Raw genomic sequence first — 23,584 nt, forward strand, 5'->3', positions numbered from 1 at the left:
ATTTTCAAGTTGATTCCCTATATTCTTCAACAAGGTAGATTGCTCATTCATTGTTTTAGTAAACAATTTATTTTTCTCGTATTGTGATTGCATGAAGCTCTTAGTGGATCTTTCAATTTCCAACATCTTCTCTTCATTAGGTGAAACATATCTACCATGAGAATTACCATTAGCAGGATATGGCCTAGAATCATTATAATTGTTATTTTTAATGAAACTCACATCAACATATTCTTTTTGAGCAACCAATGACGCTAACGGAACATTATTATAATTAACATTAGGCCTACCATTTGCAAGCATAGACATAATAGCATCAATCTTATCACTCAAGGAAGAGGTTTCTTCGACGAATTTACCTTCTTACCTTGTGGAGCTCTTTCCGTGTGCCATTCAGAGTAATTAACCATCATATTATCAAGAAGCTTTGTTGCTTCACCAAGAGTGATGGACATAAAGGTACCTCCAGCAGCTGAATCCAATAAATTCCGCGAAGAAAAATTTAGTCCTGCATAGAAGGTTTGGATGATCATCCAAGTAGTCGATCCATGGGTTGGGCAATTTTTAACCAGAGATTTCATTCTTTCCCAAGCTTGAGCAACATGTTCATTATCTAATTGTTTAAAATTCATTATGCTACTCCTCAAAGATATAATTTTAGCAGGGGGATAATATCTACCAATAAAAGCATCCTTGCATTTAGTCCATGAATCAATACTATTCTTAGGCAGAGATAGCAACCAATCTTTAGCTCTTCCTCTTAATGAGAAAGGAAACAATTTTAATTTTATAATGTCACCATCTACATCTTTATATTTTTGCATTTCACATAGTTCAACAAAATTATTGAGATGGGCAGCAAGCATCATCGTAACTAACACTAGAAAATTGCTCTCTCATGACAAGATTAAGTAAAGCAGGTTTAATTTCAAAGAATTCTGCTGTAGTAGCAGGTGGAGCAATAGGTGTGCATAAGAAATCATTATTATTTGTGCTAGTGAAGTCACACAACTTAGTATTTTCAGGGTTGGCCATTTTAGCAATAGTAAATAAAGCAAACTAGATAAAGTAAATGCAAGTAAACTAAATTTTTTTTGTGTTTTTGATATAGCAAACAAGACAGTAAATAAAGTAAAGCTAGCAACTAATTTTTTTGTGTTTTGATATAATGCAGCAAACAAAGTAGTAAATAAAATAAAGCAAGACAAAAACAAAGTAAAGAGATTGAGAAGTGGAGACTCCCCTTGCAGCGTGTCTTGATCTCCCCGGCAACGGCGCCAGAAAAAGAGCTTGATGGCGTGTATTTCACACGTTCGTTGGGCAACCCCGAGAGGAAGGTATGATGCGCACAGCAGCAAGTTTCCCCTCAGAAAGAAACCAAGGTTTATCGAACCAGGAGGAGCCAAGAAGCACGTTGAAGGTTGATGGCGGCGGGATGTAGTGCGGCGCAACACCAGAGATTCCGGCGCCAACGTGGAACCTGCACAACACAACCAAAGTACTTTGCCCCAACGAAATAGTGAGGTTGTCAATCTCACCGGCTTGCTGTAACAAAGGATTAACCGTATTGTGTGGAAGATGATTGTTTGCAGAGAAAACAGTAAAACAAGTATTGCAGCAGATTTGTATTTCAGTATTAAAGAATTGGACCGGGGTCCACAGTTCACTAGAGGTGTCTCTCCCATAAGATAAAAGCATGTTGGGTGAACAAATTACAGTCGGGCAATTGACAAATAGAGAGAGCATAACAATGCACATACATGACATGATAAGTATAGTGAGATTTAATTGGCCATTACGACAAAGTACATAGACCGCCATCCAACTGCATCTATGCCTAAAAAGTCCACCTTCAGGTTATCATCCGAACCCCCTCCAGTATTAAGTTGCTAAACAACAGACAATTGCATTAAGTATGGTGCGTAATGTAATCAACAACTACATCCTCGGACATAGCGCCAATGTTTTATCCCTAGTGGCAACAAGCACAACACAACCTTAGAACTTTCTATCACTGTCCCGGGTGTCAATGCAGGCATGAACCCACTATCGAGCATAAGTACTCCCTCTTGGAGTTAAAAGTAAAAACTTGGCCAGAGCCTCTACTAGAAACGGAGAGCATGCAAGATCATAAACAACACATGTATAATAACTTGATAATTAACATGACATGGTATTCTCTATCCATCGGATCCCGACAAACACAACATATAGAATTACAGATAGATGATCTTGATCATGTTAGGCAGCTCACAAGATCCAACAATGAAGCACAATGAGGAGAAGACAACCATCTAGCTACTGCTATGGACCCATAGTCCAGGGGTGATTTACTCACTCATCACTCCGGAGGCGACCATGGCGGTGTAGAGTCCCCCGGGAGATGAATCCCCTCTCCGGCAGGGTGCCGGAGGCGATCTCCTGGATCCCCCGAGATGGGATCGGCGGCGGCGGTGTCTCAGTAAGGTTTTCCGTATCGTGGCTCTCGGTACTGGGGGTTTCGTCACGGAGACTTTTTATAGGCGGAAGGGCAGGTCAAGAGGCGGCACGGGGCCCCACACCACGGGGCCGCGCGGCCAAGGGGGGCCGCGCCGCCCTATAGTGTGGCCCCTCCGTGGCCCCTCTTCGTCTCTCCTTCGGACTTCCGGAAGCTTCGTGAGAAAATAGGCCCCCGGGCTTTGATTTCGTCCAATTCCGAGAATATTTCGTTACTAGGATTTCTGAAACCAAAAACAGCGAGAAAACAGCAATCGGCACTTCGGCATCTTGTTAATAGGTTAGTTCCAGTAAAATGCACGAATATGACATAAAGTGTGCATAAAACATGTAGGTATCATCAATAATATGGCATAGAACATAAGAAATTATCGATACGTCGGAGACGTATCAGAGGTCAACATAGTAAGTCATCATATGACTCGAATAAATGTGCCATTCCAACAACCGAAAAAGGCACTCGACAATATATTCTCAGAGCGCCTCAGTCGCGGTTAAATCTCTGAATGCCGTAATACTTTACGAAGGTAAGACCCCGGGATCCGTCCTGCGTGGCGTGGTATCGCACATGAATGCGCTCTGCTACTTTTTTCCGTATCAACAGATGCTAACAAAAATCCTAATGGACGCGTTAGGTACCCGATAAAATATGACTGGAGTTCGGCATATGGTAAGACCTTAAGCGGCACATGTCGAATTACGCCAGTATACCGAGGTCAAGTCCCCTGGACTTGACCTTGAAGTGGGTTTTTGCGGGATTGCCACGAGAGCAGTTAACTGGTACCTGATCCGTTAGATGAACCAGCCCCATTTACTATCATCCCTGTACAATATATGATGAAAACTATTTAGTGACTCGAAGAAATCATCTGTTAATTGTAATGATGGAGATTTTACTCGATTCTCTGATTCAAGCAAAATCTCGGGGGCTACTGACATAGGCATCCCCAATGGGCCTGCCGAAGATAGTACCCGGGGTTTATTGAAGGCCCATAACCCGAAGAATACGATGCCCGAAAGCCTACTAAAGCATTGACTATGGCAAGAAGAGATAGATTAGGAATAGAGAGATTTGTAACTTTATGGGTCAAACTCAAAGAGTGTCCCGGAGTTTGTAACTTGTGTAATACGAAACCCTCGGCTCCGCCTCCTATATAAGTGGGAGTCGAGGGACGAAGAAAGGATCGATTCATTGTCAACACAACCCTAGCTTTTTAGCAGTCGAGTACTTTTCCGGCTGAAACCCTCAAGATCTACTTGCCCTCTACTTCCAAGAAAACCTTAGTCTACAACTTGTAGGCATTGACAAGTTAATACCTTGTCAGCGACGTCAAGGGTATTGGCATTAACTCTACTGTTGGAGAATGAGGTTTAGACGCGAATCGTTGACAAGCTTCATAGGTACTTACGATTTCCTTCGCATCATCTATGGCTATTAACAAGTAAAATCCAGCTCTGAAGGCTTTGGCTGCAATTTCCCTACTGCTCACGTGGTGGCCACATATCCCTTCGCGCATGTACTTTAATATGACTCGTCCTTCCTCTGGTGTGACACATCTCTGTAGCACACCTGATATACTTCATTTGTATAGATCTCCTTTGATCACTGTAAACACCTTAGATTGTCGGATAACTGTTCGTGCTTCTACTGGGTCTTTAGGTATTTCTTTCCTTGTGATATATGCCAAGTATACCTGCATCCAAAGAACTTGAATCATCATAACCTCCTCAGGTTCCTCCTCATCATCCGACATATGTGTTTCTAGGACTGCTGGAGCCCCCGAGTCTTTCTTGGGTTTGTCTTTTTTCTTCGGCTACTTTGGCGGTGCTTCTTTCTTTGACTTGGTTGACCTTTCGCTAATTTCCTCCCAGAAAACTCTAGGTGGTATGGGTAAACATTGCGAGCCGATGTTTACCAAAACTTCGGCCTCATCATTGCCGAGTCTGCTCACATGATTGACTTCGCAACCATCAAAGGTTTTCTCGAGTTCATTGTACACCTCCTTGTATGCTATCATGTTGTCATTGACTGCATCGCACATGTTCATCACCTGTTGGGCAACCAACTGAGAGTCGCCAAAGATTTTTAGGCGAGTGGCGCCGCACGCCTTTGCCATCTTCATCCCGTGAATGAGGGCTTCATATTCTGCTTCATTGTTTAATGCGTTGGGGAAAGTCATCCGCAGTATGTACTTTATCTTGTCGCCCTGCGGTGAAACAAGTACCACGCCAGCTCCAGCTCCTTCTAATCTCTTGGATCCATCGAAGTTCATATGCCAGGTACTCGATAGATCTGGCGGTCCCGTGTTTTGGACTTCCATCCACTCTGCAACGAAGTATGGCAAATTTTGCGACTTGATTGCCTTTCTTTTTTCATATGTGATGTCCCGAGGGGAAAGCTCGCTTCTCCAAAGGGGACACGTCATGTAGCTTCTAGATTGTTCAATATGTTCGAGAGGGGCGCCTCGTTGACCACTATTATTGGGTGTGCCGAGAAATAGTGTATTAGCTTCCATGCTGACATAAAGACTCCGTATGCCAACTTCTGATACTGCGGGTAGCACTGCTTGGATGGAGACAAGACTTCACTGAGGAAATATATCGGTCGCTGGACTCCATGGATTTTTCCCTCTTCTTCCAGCTCTACAACGAGAACTGTGCTGACCACCTGAGGTGTGGTCGTGATGTATAACAACATAGGCTCTTTTTCTCGTGGCGCCACCAATACTGGTGGTATCGAAATCGTGCACTTCAAATGCTCAAAGGCTTTGTCTACTTCCTCGTTCGACTCAAACTTTTCTCCTTTCTTGATGAGCGCGTATAAGGGCAACGCTTTCTCTCATAACCCTGCGATGAATCTGCTCAACGCTGCGACTCGCCTTGTTAGCTGCTGTATTTCCTTGAGCTTGGTTGGTTTCTCATCGTCAGGATAGCTTGTATTTTCTCTGGGTTCGCCTCGATTCATCTAGCTTACACCAAGTATCCGAGGAGCTCTCCCGCAGGAACACCAAACGAGCATTTCGTCGGGTTCAGCTTGAGACGAAATTTGTCAAGGTTGTCGAAAGTTTCCCACAGATCATCAATGAGGGATGACCCTTGCTTTGTTGTAATGACTACATCATCTATGTATACTTGGACGTTCTTGCCGATTTGCATGGCAATACACTTCTACATCATCCTCTCGTATGTGGCTCCCGCGTTCAACCCGAAGGGCATTGTTCTGTAACAGAACACGCCATAAGGGGTTATAAAAGCTGTTTTGACTTCATCCTCTTCTTTTAAGCGGACCTGATTGTAACCGGAATATGCGTCCAAGAAGGAAATATGTTTGCAACCCACTGTGGAGTCGATAATTTGATCGATCCTCGGGAGGTGAAAGTGATCCTTTGGACAATGTTTGTTAAGACACGTGAAATCGACGCACATGCAAAGGACTTCAGTGTTTTTCTTCGGGACCAGCACTGGGTTGGCGACCCACATGGCCTCAGTGTGTAACTCTTTGATGAAACCCGCTTCTTTGAGTCGACGAAACTCAGATAGCATAGCTTTGCGGTTTGGCTCGGAGAAGCGCCGCAAAGGTTGTTGAATTGGTCTAGCTCTTGGATCTAAATTAAGAGGGTGCTCGGCAAGTTCCCTGGGTACACCTGACATGTCAGCTGGACACCATGCGAAGATTTCCCAGCGCTCACGGAGGAACTCGACGAGCGCGCTTTCCTATGCGCTATCCAAATTGGTTGCGATGGATGTCGTCTTCTTAGGATCTATCGGGTGGATCTGTACTTCCTTGGAGTTCTTGGAGGTGTCGAAAGCTTGCTCCTGCAAGGATCTACCTCCGTTAGGTAACACGTCGTAGTTGGTGGTGAGCTTGGATGCGTCATATTCAGCTTGGATTCCAAATGTTTCAGAAAGCTTGTGAAAATCCTTGTCGCATTTATCCGCCAAGGCAAAACTTCATTTAATTGTTATTGGGCCCTTAGGTCCAGGGATCCTCCATAGCAGATACGTGTAGTGCGGCACAGCCATAAACCTAGCATATGCGGGTCGTCCCAATAGAGTGTGATATTGCGACGGCAAGTCAATGACTTCAAATTCCAGCCTCTCCTTTCTGAAGTTTTCTCTTGTTCCAAATTGTACGTCGAGTAGGATCTTGCCCAAGGGGTAACTTGGCTTCTCGGGTGTAATACCATGAAAACGCGTGTCCGTTGGTGCCAAGTTTGCCAGGGAGATGTTCATTTTCCGCAATATGTCCATGCATATGAGATTTAGACTACTCCCTTCATCTATGAATATGCGGGAGACATCGTATCCCTCAATGACCGCAGGTAGTATCATAGCTGAATGTCTTGGCCGTGGAAATTGAAGTGGGTGATCCTCCTGTGTGAATCCTATTGGTTGTCCCGACCAATTGAGGTACTTAGTAGTTGGTGGGGGTGTCGTTACTGCCAAGTACACCTGTCGAGAGATTAGCTTTTGTGACCTATTCGAAGGTCTGCCCTTCTGTATCATCGATACTGTGCCCCGCGTACTCGTGAAATCATCGTTATTGCCTGGAGCTCCCGCAATTTGCAATTGATGCTGATTTGCACTAGTAATTGCGGGTGGTGGCGACAGAGGCACGTGTAATTAATTCTCCGAGGTCTTTGCACATATCCTCTGCTTGCTAATTCCGCGCGTGCCCTCTCTGTCGCACTTTGTAAGGCTTGGAAAGTTTGGCAGTCCTTCTGGAGATGACCTGACTGTCTCTTTCCCTCATTGTCGACGTAAAAATGCATCTAGCACGGCCCATTCAGGGTGACACATTGTAAGGCCTTAGGAACCTTGGTCTATTGCTTTGCCTGCTAGAGCTTGGTGCATCTCTGTGATCACATCGTTGATCATTGTTCATGTGACAATCATCACGATGGTTTCCTCCACTGTTTCCTCGAAAGCCAGCCGCTACATGGCCGGGACCGTCATAATCCGCAAAGTTGCAGAAACGTCGCCTATTTTGGCTGTTGGTTCTATTGCGATCTTCTTCGGGTGACCTCTGCCGTTTATTGTGAACGGCATCTTCTCCGTCAGCCCACCGATTCGCTATTTCCATAAGTTCTGCTATTGTTCTTGGGTTGGATCCTCCCAGTTCTTCGACCAGGTCTCTTCTTCGGATCCCTGCAACAAACGCTTCTATTGCTCTTTCATCGGACACATGCTCAGCCGAATTCTTGATGATGATCTAGCACTAAATGTATGTTCTCATCGATTTTTCTGGTTTTTGCCTGCAAGTCCTTAACTGCTCCATTGATGCTGGTTTTTTGCAGGTAGATCTAAAATTCTTCACAAACAGATCTTTGAAAGTCTCCCAGCTATCTATGGATCCTAATGGCAATTTCTTCAACCAGGATCTCGCGGCTCCACTGAGGTGGACTTGGATACTTTGCATAGATGTTGCTCTTGTTCTGCCCATCAACTTTACTGTCTCCAGATAATCAACCAGCCAATCTTCTAGATCTTGCAACCCATCAAACTTTTTATAGTTGTCGGGTAATTTGAAACTGGAGGGGACTTGAGTTTTGCGAACCCTTCGGGTAAAGCAAGGGAGTCCGCACATGTCCTCATCACTATCTTCCGGTGTGTGCTGATGTTCATGTGCTCTAGTTTCACGACTCATTTCTTCCCGTGCTCTATCGACTCGAGCTTGGGCCACTGTGTTTCTTGCATCGCCTTCTCTTGGAGCGTCTCGCGCTTCTACCACAGTGCGTCGAGGGCTGCTGAATGGATTGTAGCGGACAAGAGGGGGGGTGAATGGACGCTACACAAATTTTAAGTCTTTTTCAGTTTTAGCGATGCGGAAGGTAAAGGTGATAACTTTAGTGGTGGAGATGTTCCTAGTATGATCCTAGGCAAGTGCAACAAGTAAAGGAAACAAGCATGATAGTAAGAGTAAGGAGCGGGACAACCGGACGACACGGAGACGAGGCGAGGTTTGTTTCCCGCAGTTCCTCCCAAAAAAGGGAGTACGTCTGCGTTGAGGAGGTGCTAGCCTCACACAAGAGGCTAGGCGGCCACACCACGAAGGAAGGCCTCACCTTCTTCCTCGAGAGAGCTCCACAAAGGGGCTCACCTTCTTCCTCGAGAAAGAGAAGATATAAAAACGAGCTGGGGAAGAAGGGCTCTTTAAATAGGCCCCCCGAAATACAACCGTTATCTGCAGTTTTTGCCTAAGCGGTACTACCGCTTTGGATTCGAAATCCCCACAGAACTTATTAACGTGGACACATAGCGATACTACCGCTTGCGGTACCGCTTGAGGTACCGCAATGGCCTCCAGGGCTCACTGGATCCCAAGCGGTACCGAAGCGGTACCACAACGGTAGTGCCGTAACTTATGTTACAGTACTTAAGCGGTACCGAGGCGGTACTACCGCTCAAGGTACTGCAAAGGTACCGTAACTTGTTCTGTGGGATTTTCTCAGTGCAAGTCTCTAGAGCGGTACCGTTGGGCGGTACCAGTAGGGGTAGCGGTACTACCGTTACTGGTACCGGTAGTACCGGTCAGGCAAAACTGCTTTTTCCTCTTTTTCTCTCCAACCATGTCACCTCGCGATACACACACAAAACCAGAAAACCTATAGGCTATGTGATGTCTACGGGTGCTTCTATTCTTGTAGACAGTGTTGGGCCTCCAAGAGCAGAGGTTTGTAGAACAGCAGCAAGTTTCCCTTAAGTGGATCACCCAAGGTTTATCGATCTCAGGGAGGAAGAGGTCAAAGATATCCCTCTCAAGCAACCCTGCAACCACAAAGCAAGAAGTCTCTTGTGTCCCCAACACACCTAATAGGTGCACTAGTTCGGCGAAGAGATAGTGAAATACAGGTGGTATAAATAAATATAAGCAGTAGTAACGGCGCCAGAAAAGTGCTTGCTGGCGTGTGGTTGATGGTGGTAATATTGCAGGAAGTACAGATGCAGTAAAACAGTAAACAAGCAGCGGTACCAGTATTTAGGAACAAGGCCTAGGGGTCATACTTTCACTAGTGGACACTCTCAACTTTGATCACATAACAGAATAAATAAATAGATGCTAGACTCTACACCCTTGTTGGATGATGAACACCACTAACTGTGTAGGATTACACGAACCCTCAATACCGGAGTTAACAAGCTCCACGATATTCGATATTCATGTTTAAATAACCTTAGAGTGCATGACAGATCAACATAACCAAACCAAGTACTAACATAGCATGCACACTTGTCACCTTCACGCTACGAAAGGAGGCATAGATCACATCAATACCATCATAGCAATAGTTAACTTCATAATCTACAAGAGATCACAATCATAGCCTACGCCAAGTACTACACGATGCACACACTCGTCACCATTACACCGTGCGGGAGGAATAAACTACTTTAATAACATCACTAGAGTATCACACGGATAAATTGTGATACAAAACACATTGCAATCATAAAGGGATATAAATAAGCACTTCACTATGCCATTCATAACGAGTGAATAAGTATTCTGTGAAATATAGCCTAAGAGATCCACACGGTGCACACACTGTCACCTTTACACACGTGGGACAAGGAGTCTCCGGAGATCACATAAGTAAAACCCACTTGACTAGCATAATGACATCTAGATTACAAGCATCATCATATGAATCTCAATCATGTAAGGCAGCTCATGAGATTATTGTATTGAAGTACATAGGAGAGAGATGAACCACATAGCTACCGGTACAGCCCTTAGCCTCGATGGAGAACTACACCCTCCTCATGGGAGACAGCAGCGTTGATGAAGATGGCGGTGGTGTCGATGGAGGAGCCTTCCGGGGGCACTTCCCCGTCCCGGCGGCGTGCTGGAACAGACTCCTGTCCCCCAGATCTTGGCTTCGCGATGGCGGCGGCTCTGGAAGGTTTTCTCTGGTTTCGTCGAACGTGTTAGGGTTTTCGCGACGGAGGCTTTAAGTAGGCGGAAGGGCAGCCTCGAAGGGGGCCTGGTGGGCCCACACACTAGGGGGGCGCGGCCCCCTCTCGGCCGCGCCGGGGTGGGCGTGTGGGGCCCCCGAGGGCTTCCCTCCGGCGGCTCTCGGGTGTTCTTGAAGCTTCGTCCAATTATAAGACTGCGGGCGTTGATTTCATCCAATTCCGAGAATATTTCCTTACTAGGATTTCGAAACCAAAAACAGCGAAAAACGAGAGCGGCACTTCGGCATCTCGTCAATAGGTTAGTTCCGGAAAACGCATAAATATGACATAAAGTATGCATAAAACATGTAGATATCATCAATAATGTGGCATGGAACATAGGAAATTATCGATACGTCGGAGACGTATCGGCATCCCCAAGCTTAGTTTACGCTCGTCCCGAGCGGAGTAAACGATAACAAAGATAATTTACGGAGTGACATGCCATCATAACCTTGATCATACTATTGTAAGCATATGTAATGAATGCAGCGATCAAAACAATGGTAATGACATGAGTAAACAAATGAATCATAAAGCAAAGACTTTTCATGAATAGTACTTTCAAGACAAGCATCAATAAGTCTTGCATAAGAGTTAACTCATAAAGCAATAAATCAAAGTAAAGGTATTGAAGCAACACAAAGGAAGATTAAGTTTCAGCGGTTGCTTTCAACTTGTAACATGTATATCTCATGGATATTGTCAATGTAAAGTAATATAACAAGTGCAATATGCAAGTATGTAGGAATCAATGCACAGTTCACACAAGTGTTTGCTTCTTGAGGTGGAGAGAAATAGGTGAACTGACTCAACATAAAAGTAAAAGAAAGGCCCTTCGCAGAGGGAAGCATTGATTGCTATATTTGTGCTAGAGCTTTGGTTTTGAAAACAAGAAACAATTTTGTCAACGGTAGTAATAAAGCATATGTGTTATGTAAATTATATCTTACAAGTTGCAAGCCTCATGCATAGTATACTAATAGTGCCCGCACCTTGTCCTAATTAGCTTGGATTACCGGGGTCATCGCAATACACATGTTTTAACCAAGTGTCACAAAGGGGTACCTCTATGCCGCCTGTACAAAGGTCTAAGGAGAAAGCTCGCATTTTGGATTTCTCGCTTTTGATTATTCTCAACTTAGACATCCATACCGGGACAACATAGACAACGAGATAATGGACTCCTCTTTAATGCATAAGCATGTAGCAACAATTAATGTTCTCATATGAGATTGAGGATATATGTCCAAAACTGAAACTTCCACCATGATTCATGGCTTTAGTTAGCGGCCCAATGTTCTTCTCTAACAATATGCATGCTCTAACCATTAAAGTGGTAAATCTCCCTTACTTCGGACAAGATGGACATGCATAGCAACTCACATGATATTCAACAAAGAGTAGTTGATGGCGTCCCCAGGAACATGGTTATCGCACAACAAGCAACTTAATAAGAGATAAAGTGCATAAGTACATATTCAATACCACAATAGTTTTTAAGCTATTTGTCCCATGAGCTATATATTGCAAAGGTAAAGAAGCAATTTACTTTGGAATGGCGGAGAAATACCATGTAGTAGGTAGGTATGGTGGACACAAATGGCATAGTGGTTGGCTCAAGGATTTTGGATGCATGAGAAGTATTCCCTCTCGATACAAGGCTTAGGCTAGCAAGGTTATTTGAAACAAACACAAGGATGAACCGGTGCAGCAAAACTCACATAAAAGACATATTGTAAACATTATAAGATTCTACACCGTCTTCCTTGCTGTTCAAAACTCAATACTAGAAATTATCTAGACTTTAGAGAGACCAAATATGCAAACCAAATTTTAGCAAGCTCTAGGTGTTTCTTCATTAATGGGTGCAAAGTATATGATGCAAGAGCTTAAACATGAGCACAACAATTGCCAAGTATCAAATTATTCAAGACATTTTAGAATTACTACATGTAGCATTTCCCAATTCCAACCATATAACAATTTAACGAAGAAGATACAACCTTCGCCATGAAAAATAAAAAGCTAAGAACACATGTGTTCATATGAACCAGCGGAGCGTGTCTCTCTCCCACACAAGCATTTATTCAAACAAAAACAAAAACAAAAACAAACGAGACGCTTCAAGCAAAGTACATAAGATGTGACCGAATAAAAATATAGTTTCGGGGAGGAACTCGATAATGTTGTCGATGAAGAAGGGGATGACTTGGGCATCCCCAAGCTTAGACGCTTGAGTCTTCTTAAAATATGCAGGGGTGAACCAGCGGGGCATCCCCAAGCTTAGAGCTTTCACTCTCCTTGATCATATTGTATCATCTCCCTCTCTTGATCCTTGAAAACTTCCTCCACACCAAACTCGAAACAACTCATTAGAGGGTTAGTGCATAATAAAAATTCACATGTTCAAAGGTGACACAATCATTCTTAACACTTCTGGACATTGCCCAAAGCTACTGGAAATTAATGGAACAAAGAAATCCATCCAACATAGCAAAAGAAGCAATGCGAAATAAAAGACAGAATATGTCAAATAAGAACAGTCCGTAAAGACGAATTTTATTGAGGCACCAGACTTGCTCAAATGAAAATTCACAAATTTAATGAAAGTTGCGTACATATCGGAGGATCACTCACGTAAATTGGCATAATTTTCTGAGTTACCTACAGAGAATTAGGCCCAGATTCGTGACAGCAAGAAATGCTGTTCTACGCAGTAATCCAAATCTAGTATGAACCTTACTATCAAAGACTTTACTTGGCACAACAATGCAATAAAACTAAGATAAGGAGAGGTTGCTACAGTAGTAACAACTTCCAAGACTCAAAATAAAAAACAAAATTATTGTAGTAAAATAAACACATGGGTTATCTCCCAAGAAGTTCTTTCTTTATAGCCATTAAGATGGGCTCAGCAGTTTTAATGATGCACTCGCAAGAGATAGTATTTGAAGCAAAAGAGAGCATCAAGAGGCAAATTCAAAACACATTTAAGCCTAACATGCTTCCTATGAAAAGGAATCTTGTAAATAAACAAATTCATGAAGCATGATGCAACAAGCATAGAAAGATAAAACAAGTGTAACTTCAAAAATTTCAGCATATAGAGAGGTGTTTTAGTAACATGAAAATTTCTACAACCATATTTTCCTCTCTCATAATAATATCCAGTAGCATCATGAGCAAACTCAACAACATAACTATCAAATGAAACATTCTTATCATGAGTCTCATGCATAAAATTATTACTCTCCACATAGGCATAGTCAATTTTATTAGTAATAGTGGGAGCAAATTCGACAAGGTAGCTATCATTATCACCATAATCATCAAATATAGGAGGCATAGTATAATCATAATTAATTTTCTCCTCAATAGTAGGTGGATGATAGTCATCATTGTAATCATCATATATAGGAGGTAAAGTATCATCAAAGTAAATTTTCTCCTCCATGCTTGGGGGACTAAAAATATCATGCTCATCAAAACCAGCTTCCCCAAGCTTAGAACTTTCTATATCATTAGCAACAATGGTATTCAAAGTGTTCATACTAATATGTTCCATGGGTTTTTTAATTTTCGCATCAAACCATCCATGTCTTAAATCGGGAAATAGAATAAGAAGCTCATTGTTGTCCATTATGCCAAACTAGTGTAAACAAGAAACAAAAAGATGCAATTGCAGGATCTAAAGGAAATAGCTTCAAGCACACACACAATGGCGCCAGAAAAGTACATTACCTGGGACCGGAGTATGAATGCCTTTTACCTTTGCTCCCCGGCAACGGCGCCAGAAAAGTGCTTGATGTCTACGGGTGCTTCTATTCTTGTAGACAGTGTTGGGCCTCCAAGAGCAGAGGTTTGTAGAACAACAGCAAGTTTCCCTTAAGTGGATCACCCAAGGTTTATCGATCTCAGGGAGGAAGAGGTCAAAGATATCCCTCTCAAGCAACCCTGCAACCACAAAGCAAGAAGTCTCTTGTGTCCCCAACACACCTAATAGGTGCACTAGTTCGGCGAAGAGATAGTGAAATACAGGTGGTATAAATAAATATAAGCATTAGTAACGGCGCCAGAAAAGTGCTTGCTGGCGTGTGGTTGATGGTGGTAATATTGCAGGAAGTACAGATGCAGTAAAACAGTAAACAAGCAGCGGTACCAGTATTTAGGAACAAGGCCTAGGGGTCATACTTTCACTAGTGGACACTCTCAACTTTGATCACATAACAGAATAAATAAATAGATGCTAGACTCTACACCCTCTTGTTGGATGATGAACACCACTAATTGTGTAGGATTACACGAACCCTCAATGCCGGAGTTAACAAGCTCCACAGTATTCGATATTCATGTTTAAATAACCTTAGAGTGCATGACAGATCAACATAACCAAACCAAGTACTAACATAGCATGCACACTGTCACCTTCACGCTACGAAAGGAGGCATAGATCACATCAATACCATCATAGCAATAGTTAACTTCATAATCTACAAGAGATCACAATCATAGCCTACGCCAAGTACTACACGATGCACACACTTGTCACCATTACACCGTGCAGGAGGAATAAACTACTTTAATAACATCACTAGAGTAGCACACGGATAAATTGTGATACAAAACACATTGCAATCATAAAGAGATATAAATAAGCACTTCACTATGCCATTCATAACGGTGAATAAGTATTCGTGAAATATAGCCTAAGAGACCCACACGGTGCACACACTTGTCACCTTTACACACGTGGGACAAGGAGTCTCCGGAGATCACATAAGTAAAACCCACTTGACTAGCATAATGACATCTAGATTATAAGCATCATCATATGAATCTCAATCATGTAAGGCAGCTCATGAGATTATTGTATTGAATTACATAGGAGAGAGATGAACCACATAGCTACCGGTACAGCCCTTAGCCTCGATGGAGAACTACTCCCTCCTCATGGGAGACGAGCGGCGTTGATGAAGATGGCGGTGGTGTCGATGGAGGAGCCTTCCGGGGGCACTTCCCCGTCCCGGCGGCGTGCGGGAACGGAGACTCCTGTCCCCCGGATCTTGGTTTCGCGATGGCGGCGGCTCGGAAGGTTTTCTCTGGTTTCGTCGAACGTGTTAGGGTTTTCGCGACGGAGGCTTTAAGTAGGCGGAAGGGCAGCCTCGGAGGGGGCCTGGTGGGCCCACACACTAGGGGGCGCGGCCCCCCCTCTGGCCGCGCCAGGGTGGCGTGTGGGGCCCCCAGGGCTTCCCTCTGGCGGCTCTCGGGTGTTCTGGAAGCTTCGTCCAATTATAAGACTCTGGGCGTTGATTTCGTCCAATTCCGAGAATATTTCCTTACTAGGATTTCGAAACCAAAAACAGCAGAAAACGAGAAGCGGCACTTCGGCATCTCGTCAATAGGTTAGTTCCGGAAAACGCATAAATATGACATAAAGTATGCATAAAACATGCAGATATCATCAATAATGTGGCATGGAATATAAGAAATTATCGATACGTCGGAGACGTATCACTATGCTTCAGTCCTCCGATCTTGACGTGTCCAGCGAGGTCACCGTGCACTTGCAAATCTGTCAAAGACACTCTTTGCACACAGTGAGATTATTCAAGTGTTGTCATCAAACACACAAAACACGGGGTTTAGACTTTGCTCTTTCAATCTCCCCCTTTTTGGTGTTCGATGACAACACAAGAATTTGCAATGGCATAAGATATTATGATGAGATTTTAGATTTGCAAAAGCTCGACTGAGCTCCCCCTAGACATGTGCATGTTTCGAATATGTGTTTGAGTACAAATGCACACATCCTAGAGACATAACTCCCCCTAGATTTTACAAACTAAGCACATATGCAACAAGGATACTTGACAAGACATATAGCATATGCACAATATGGAGGCAACACAAGATCATGAAAAGAGTGTTGGGTGAATTTATCATACCTATGCCTTGAGAATACCCAAACTCACAACAAGTGCCTCCATAGGGTTGGTGTAGCCACAAGAAGAGATAAGCAACGAGGAACAAAAGGCTACAACAACGAAAGTCCCCATCCTAATAGGCAACTTCTCCCCCTTTGGCATCGGAACACCAAAAAGGAGGATAAGCATACCAACAAGGACGGTAAGGAAATACACAACCAAGCTTGCAAAAACCAACAAGGAAAACAAAGCTTGGATGAGACTCCCCAAAAACATGGAGAAAAAGAAAAGACAACAAAAGAAGAAGGACAAAAGAAAGTCACAAAGAAACAAGAAGAACCAAAAACTCCTCAAAGAGGAGGTTGGTGGCCGAAGCCACCGTGTAAGAGTATAGTAGTGTGAGGTCGCGTAGATGTATCTAGGACTCACGGCTACAACTCAACATGAAGCTCATTAGTCACTTATTTTGACAAATAGCATATGTTTTGGATTTCTTTATGCATTATGGGGGGAGGGATAGCTCAATAAGTTTAAATCGCACTCCCCCTATGTTCATGCGTGCTTTTCATCTAGACATATAGTGAAAGAGTTGTATGTGCGCACGACGGTCAAGCAAAGTTCGATGGATCAATGATATTTAGCTCATGCCTCAACTCAATGAAACACTTCTCATCCAAGGGCTTCGTGAAGATGTACGCCAATTGCTCCTTGGTACCAATAAAGGATAGAACGATATCTCCGAGCAATGTGATCTCGGATGAAGTGGTTCCTTATCTCAATGTGCTTCGTCTTGCCATGAAGAACCGGATTGTAGGCGATCTTGATTGCGCTCTCATTGTCACACAAAAGAGGCACCTTGCTATACTCGAGTCCATAATCCCGTAAGGTTTGCCTCATCCATAAGATTTGAGCACAACTACTCGCCGCGGCAACATACTCGGCTTCCGCGGTAGAGACGGAGACACAATTTTGCTTCTTTGAGGACCAACACACCAAGGATCTTCCAAGAAAGTGACAAGCCCCGGATGTAGACTTCCTACCAACCTTGTCGCCCGCCCAATCGGAGTCGGTGAAACCAACCAATGAGAAGTCCGTGTCCCTTGGGCACCATAGTCCGAAGTGTGGGGTATCAACTAAATATCGAAAGATCCTCTTTACCGCCAGGATGTGACTTTCCTTCGGACTCGCTTGAAACCGTGCACACATACCGACGCTTAACATTATGTCTGGACGAGAAGCACAAAGGTAAAGAAGCGAAACTATCATCGAACGGTAGAGCTTGGGATCCACCGCCTTGCCGGTCTCATCAAGGGAGTGTTGACATTTGAGATACATCGGGGTTCCAATGCCCTTGGCGTCCTTCATGTCAAAGCGCTTGAGCATGCCTTGGAGGTACTTTGCTTGATTGATGAAGGTGCCTTGTCGCATTTGCTTGATCTCGAACCCGAGGAAGTATTTGAGTTCACCCATCATTGTCATCTCAAACCTATTAGTCATCAACTTAGCAAACTCATCATTGAACTTTGTGTTAGTTGAGCCAAATATGATGTCATCTACATAAAGTTTGCATATGAAGAGCTCCCCATTGACTTTCTTAGTAAAAAGAGTGGGATCAATTTTCCCCACTTCGAAACCACGGTCTACAAGCAACTCCTTTAGATGCTCATACCAAGCTCTAGGAGCTTGTTTGAGACCATATAGGGCCTTTTTGAGCTTGAAGACATGGTCCGGGAAATGGGGGTCCTCGAATCCCGGGGTTGCTTCACATATACCTCCTCATGTAAAGGACCATTAAGAAAAGCACTCTTAACATCCATTTGTTGTAACTTGAAGCCATGGTGAGCGGCAAAGGCCAAAATGATACGGATGGACTCAAGCCTTGCAACGGGTGCAAAGGTTTCGCCAAAGTCCACGCCTTCAACTTGATAATAGCCTTGTGCCACCAATCTTGCTTGTTGCGGATGACGATGCCGTGTTCATCTTACTTGTTCTTGAAAACCCATTTGGTGCCGATAACATTGCGGCAGTGGTCGGGTCGCTTCATGAGAGTCCACACATCATTCCTCTTGAAGTTATTGAGTTCCTCTTGCATTGCTATCAACCAATCGGAATCTTCAAGTGCATCATTAACCTTGAGTGGTTCCACCATAGAGACAAAGGCGTGGTGCTCACAAAAGTTTGCTAGTTGCCTCTGGGTGGTCACTTTGCTCTTTAAATCGCCAATGACATTACGCAAGGAAAGAGACTTGAGGCGCAAATGTCTTGTAGTAGGATCTTCATGGCGAGTATCGGCTATAGGAGTAGATTCTTGTGGGTCCTTTTGGCCTTCATCTTGGTTTAGATCCTCGCCTTGACCATCATTGTTGTTGAGTGGGGCATCATCATCATCATCATGAGAGCCGGACGACTCGGGGGTATTGGGAATGGAAGTATCCAAGGAGATTGTCCCCAAGCCATTCGGTGAAGAACTTGAAGCTTGACCTAGGTCACTTGATGTCGGTTGTTGAGGTAGATGAGCTTGCGGTAGTTGTTGATGTTGTTCTTGAGTTTGTTGAGGTAGGCTTGCACTTGATTGTTGTTGTTGTTGTTGTTGTTGTTGTTGTTGTTGTTGCTGTTGTTGTTGTTGTTGTTGTTGTTGTTGTTGTTGTTGTTGTTGCTGTTGTTGTTGTTGCTGTTGTTGTTGTTGTTGTTGTTGTTGTTGTTGTTGTTGTTGTTGCTGTTGTTGTTGTTGCTGTTGTTGTTGTTGTTCGTTGTTGCTGTTGTCGTTGTTATTCGTTGTTCGTTGTTGTTCGTTGTTCGTTGTTGCTCGTTGTTCGTTGTTGTTCGTTGTTCGTTGTTGCTCGTTGCTCGTTGTTGCTCGTTGTTCGTTGTTGCTCGTTGTTCTTGTTGTTGCTGTTGCTGTTGTTGCTCGTTGTCTGTTGTTGCTCATTGCTCGTTGTTGCTGTTGTCGTTGTTGTTCGTTGTTCGTTGTTCTGTCGTTGTTCGTTGTTCGTTGTTGTTGCTGTTGCTGTTGTTGCTGTTGCTGTTGTTGCTGTTGCTGTTGTTGTTGTTGCTGTTGTTGCTGTTGCTGTTGCTGTTGTTGGGTGGAACTTGGTCCTTCCCCGGTACTCATAGAAGGTAGCTCTTGAGGTCGGTGAATGCCAACACCCATCCTTCCTATGGCATCCGGGGGAATTGCATCTCCTTTCTCACAAGAAGCACTTCGCTACTCCAAAGATCTATCATCTTCATCGAATGTCACATCACAAGATTCTACAACTTGCCCACTTGACTTGTTGAAGACTCTATAGGCATGAGAATCCGTAACATAGCCAACGAAGATTCCTTCTTGAGCTCTTGAATCAAACTTGGATAGACGTGTGTCCTTGACAAGAACATAGCATTTGCATCCGAAGACCTTGAAGTATGAAACATTGGGCTTGTTGCCAGTGAGAATATCATATGGTGTCTTATCTAGACCCTTGCGAAAGTAGAGGCGATTAGTAGCATGGCATGCGGTAGAGATAGCTTCCGCCCAAAAGTTATAGTTGGACTTGTACTCCATCATCATTGTTTTAGCGGCTTCGATCAAGGTTCGATTCTTCCTTTCGGCGACCCCATTTTGTTGGGGAGAATATGGCGAGGAGTATTGATGATGGATTCCTTCTTAGCCGAGGAAGTCATCCAAGGTGTAGTTCTTGAACTCCGTTCCATTGTCGCTCCTTATTGCGAGGATCGTGGCGTTGTACTTGCGTTGAACTTGATTGGCAAACTCCATCATGGTCCGTTGAGTCTCACTCTTGTACTTGAAGAAGAATACCCAACAATAGCGTGAATAGTCATCAACAATGACGAGGCAATACTTCTTCCCTCCAAGACTTTCATGATACGGTGGACCAAAGAGATCAACATGTAGGAGCTCCAAGCATCTTGTGGTAGAGATGATCGTCTTGGCCTTGTGAGGAGCTCCATGCATTTTTCCTTGTAGAAAGCCCTACAAACACGATCTTTGCCAAAGGAAACATCTTATTTTAGTCCAAGGATGTGGCCACCCTTGTGGAGACTTTGCAAAGTCCTCATGTTGACATGGGCTAGTCGGCGATGCCATAACCAACCCTTGTCACCTTTAGCGAATAGGCAAAGAGCGGAAGATGTTGTCTTTCCGGAGAAATCAACAACATACAACCCGTTCTCTACATATCCAACAAAGGCTACATGGAGTGTCTTGCTCCACAAGAGGACCACCATATGTTCATCGAAAAATGTACATAGACCTATGCGAGCAATTTGATGAACGGAAAGTAGATTGTAACCAAGGGTCTCGACAAGGAGAACATTCACAAGTGAAATGTCGGGTGTTACCACCACCTTGCCAAGACCCAATACCTTTGAGCACGTGTTGTCTCCATATGAAACGGTAGAATGAGATGGCTCGAGGTCGACAACAATTTCCTTGCTTCCGGTCATATGACTTGTGGCTACACTATCAACCACCCATTTAGCGCCACCGGAAGCATAGTCCTACAAGGAATCAAGTCTTGGATTTAGGTACCCATTTTTCAATGGGTCCTATCATGTTAGTAACAAGGATTTTGGGAACCCAAATAGTCCAATCAACATTGTCCTCTTGAGTACCAATAAAGAGAGCACGAATATGTTCATAGTAATCAACGAAAATAACATGAGAGGATTTTTAGAGCCGGCGAAACCCTTCATGGTGGAGTCGGGTACTCCATTCCTTCTTGAGTTAGGGTCGCCTCCCTCATGGTTGATCTCCATGTTCTCCTTGTTCTTCTTCTTCTTGGTCCTCCTACTTCTCTTCCTCTTTGGCTTGGTAGCCACTCCTCCTTCATTGCACGAGCTGGCTCCATCTTTGGCTTCAATGACTCCTTCCAAGTACTTGGCTTGGATTTGGAGTCTATCAATTTTGGCCTTCAAGCGATTGACTTCATCTTCATGCTACGGGTGAGGGTGAGTGATATCAAACACTTGGACCTCCTTTGCCTTGTTCACCCGGAAATGTTCCATCAAAGCTTCTTCTTGGAGAGAGTTCATCTTCATGAGTAGACGCTTGTCACTCTCCATCTTGGCAATATCACCTTCATGGTTGCAACACGCATGGTCCTTGCTCAAGGGAAAGTACTCCTTTAAGGCTTCTTCTTGCATGGAGTTGACTTCCATAAGCTTAGCTTCGCTTCTCTTCAAGGAGGCTATTTCTTCCTCATGATCAAAACAAGTAACCTTCTCTTTGCTCATGCGGAGGCACTCCATCAAGGACTCTTCTTGCATGCCACTCAAACTCAATAGCTTGGCCTTGGTGCTCTCAAGAGTGGCAATTTCTTCTTCATGATTGCAACATGAGGTCTTCTCCTTGCACAAGCGGTAATACTCATCCAAGGCTTCTTCTTGAAGAGCATTGACCTCCAATAGTAAAGCATTATGCCTCTTCAAAGAAGCAACTTGATCAACAAGCTCGTCATGACAAGAGTTGGGGCCTTCCTCATCTTTATCCTTGTTGGCTTCCTCGAGAGAAAGCATCTTCTTCTTGAGCTCACCCACCAATCCAAGAGCATGATCTCGGTCCTTGGTGAGTTGGGAGATGATAGCATCGTTGGAGTCTTCGAGGGTGATAACACTAGCTTCAAGAGACATGCGCAAGTTTTGTTCCTCCTCAAGTGCTTGATTGAGAGAGGCAATCTCATTTGCCGCCTCCCTCTCAAGCCTCTCCTTCTCCTCTATGAGGTCTTGAGCCGCACCAAGTTGGGCCAAGAGAGCCCCAACATGAGTCTTGGTATCCCCTTGCATGTTAGTGACAAAAGAATCCAAACCCACAATCTAACGCTTAATGGTGATACTAGTGGCATCATCAATAGATAAAACATTAGATGGAGATGTAAGTTTGGAAGAGGACTCTACCTCCGAGGATACCTTTGCCATGAGGCAACGGGCGTTGTTGGTGACGAGGTTCTCATTTGGAGAGTCGAAGAGGGAGATGGAGGGAGTGGTAATGGCGATGGCGGCCACTCCCTCTCCTTCCTTATTGGAGCTCTTGTCCTCATGCTCCTCATCCTCATCGGAGGAGTACTCTTCACGGATGATAAAGGCTCTAGGCTTCTTGGTGAAGGAGACCTTGTCGTCATCGGGCTTGGAGGAGAAATTGGAGAATCCTTTGGATAGGGACTTGAACTTTTCCTTGCGGACAAGCCTACCTCCATTATCTTCTCTTCTCTCATAGATACAATCCGCAACAAAGTGACTTTTGTCACCGCAATTGTAGCATGTTCTCCCCCTTTGCCCCTCCCTTGGACTCTTGGAGAAGTTTCTTGGAGAATCACGTGGTCTTCTTGGTCTTGTGCTTCGGGACTTGTTTCTCTCCCAAAATCTCTTGGTGGCGAGGGCCATGTGCTCATGATAGTTGGTCTTGAGATCATCCGGACCCCACTCAATGGGATCCTCATCGCTTTCACTAGCTTCATGCACCTTCATCTTCAAAGCGAGGTTGGGCTTGCGGGTGTTGTGGCGCGAGCAACAAGATCCCCCGCATTCTTCTTGGAGATGTCCAAAGCGATGACTTCACTAAGGACTTCATTGGATGTCATAGCACGGAAGGAGGCGTTATGGCGGATGGTCGTCAACTTCACTTCATCATAAGGGAGGAGAGCGTTGTAGAACTTTCGGTTGATCCAATGGTCATCCACAAACATTGCTCGAAGATCTTGCATTTGTACGGCAAGAGCGATGAGGCGCCGATACATTTCTTCGGGGGACTCTCCTTCATTCATGACGAAGTTGTCGTCCATGTTGTTCACTTCATCGAAATGAGATCTTTGGATGCTCTCATTTCCGAGGAAGAGCTTGTCGAGTTTATCCCATGCTTCCTTGGCGGTCTTGAGTGAGCGGATATGAGCGTGGTCCTTGGGCATGACGGCCATGTGGATCATGTTGATGGCGGTGGCGTTGAGTTGGTCATCCACCACCTCTCTTCTTGTCAAGTTCTTTGGATCTCGTGGTGAATAGCCCTCCTCAATGATGCGCCAAAGCTCGGTAGAAGCGCTGCGCACATGAGAACGCATTAAGAATTTCCAATTTTCAAAGCTATTTGATTCAAGTAGCGGTGGCGAACCATGCGACAAGATATGTGGCATAGGTATTGGAACGTTTATGGTGTAATCACTTGGTGGTGGCACCGCATGATTATCCCCTAAACGTTCCGCAACCGGTGTCTC

The sequence above is a fragment of the Lolium rigidum genome, chromosome 5 (assembly GCF_022539505.1).
Source record: "Lolium rigidum isolate FL_2022 chromosome 5, APGP_CSIRO_Lrig_0.1, whole genome shotgun sequence".
Lineage (NCBI taxonomy): Eukaryota > Viridiplantae > Streptophyta > Magnoliopsida > Poales > Poaceae > Lolium > Lolium rigidum.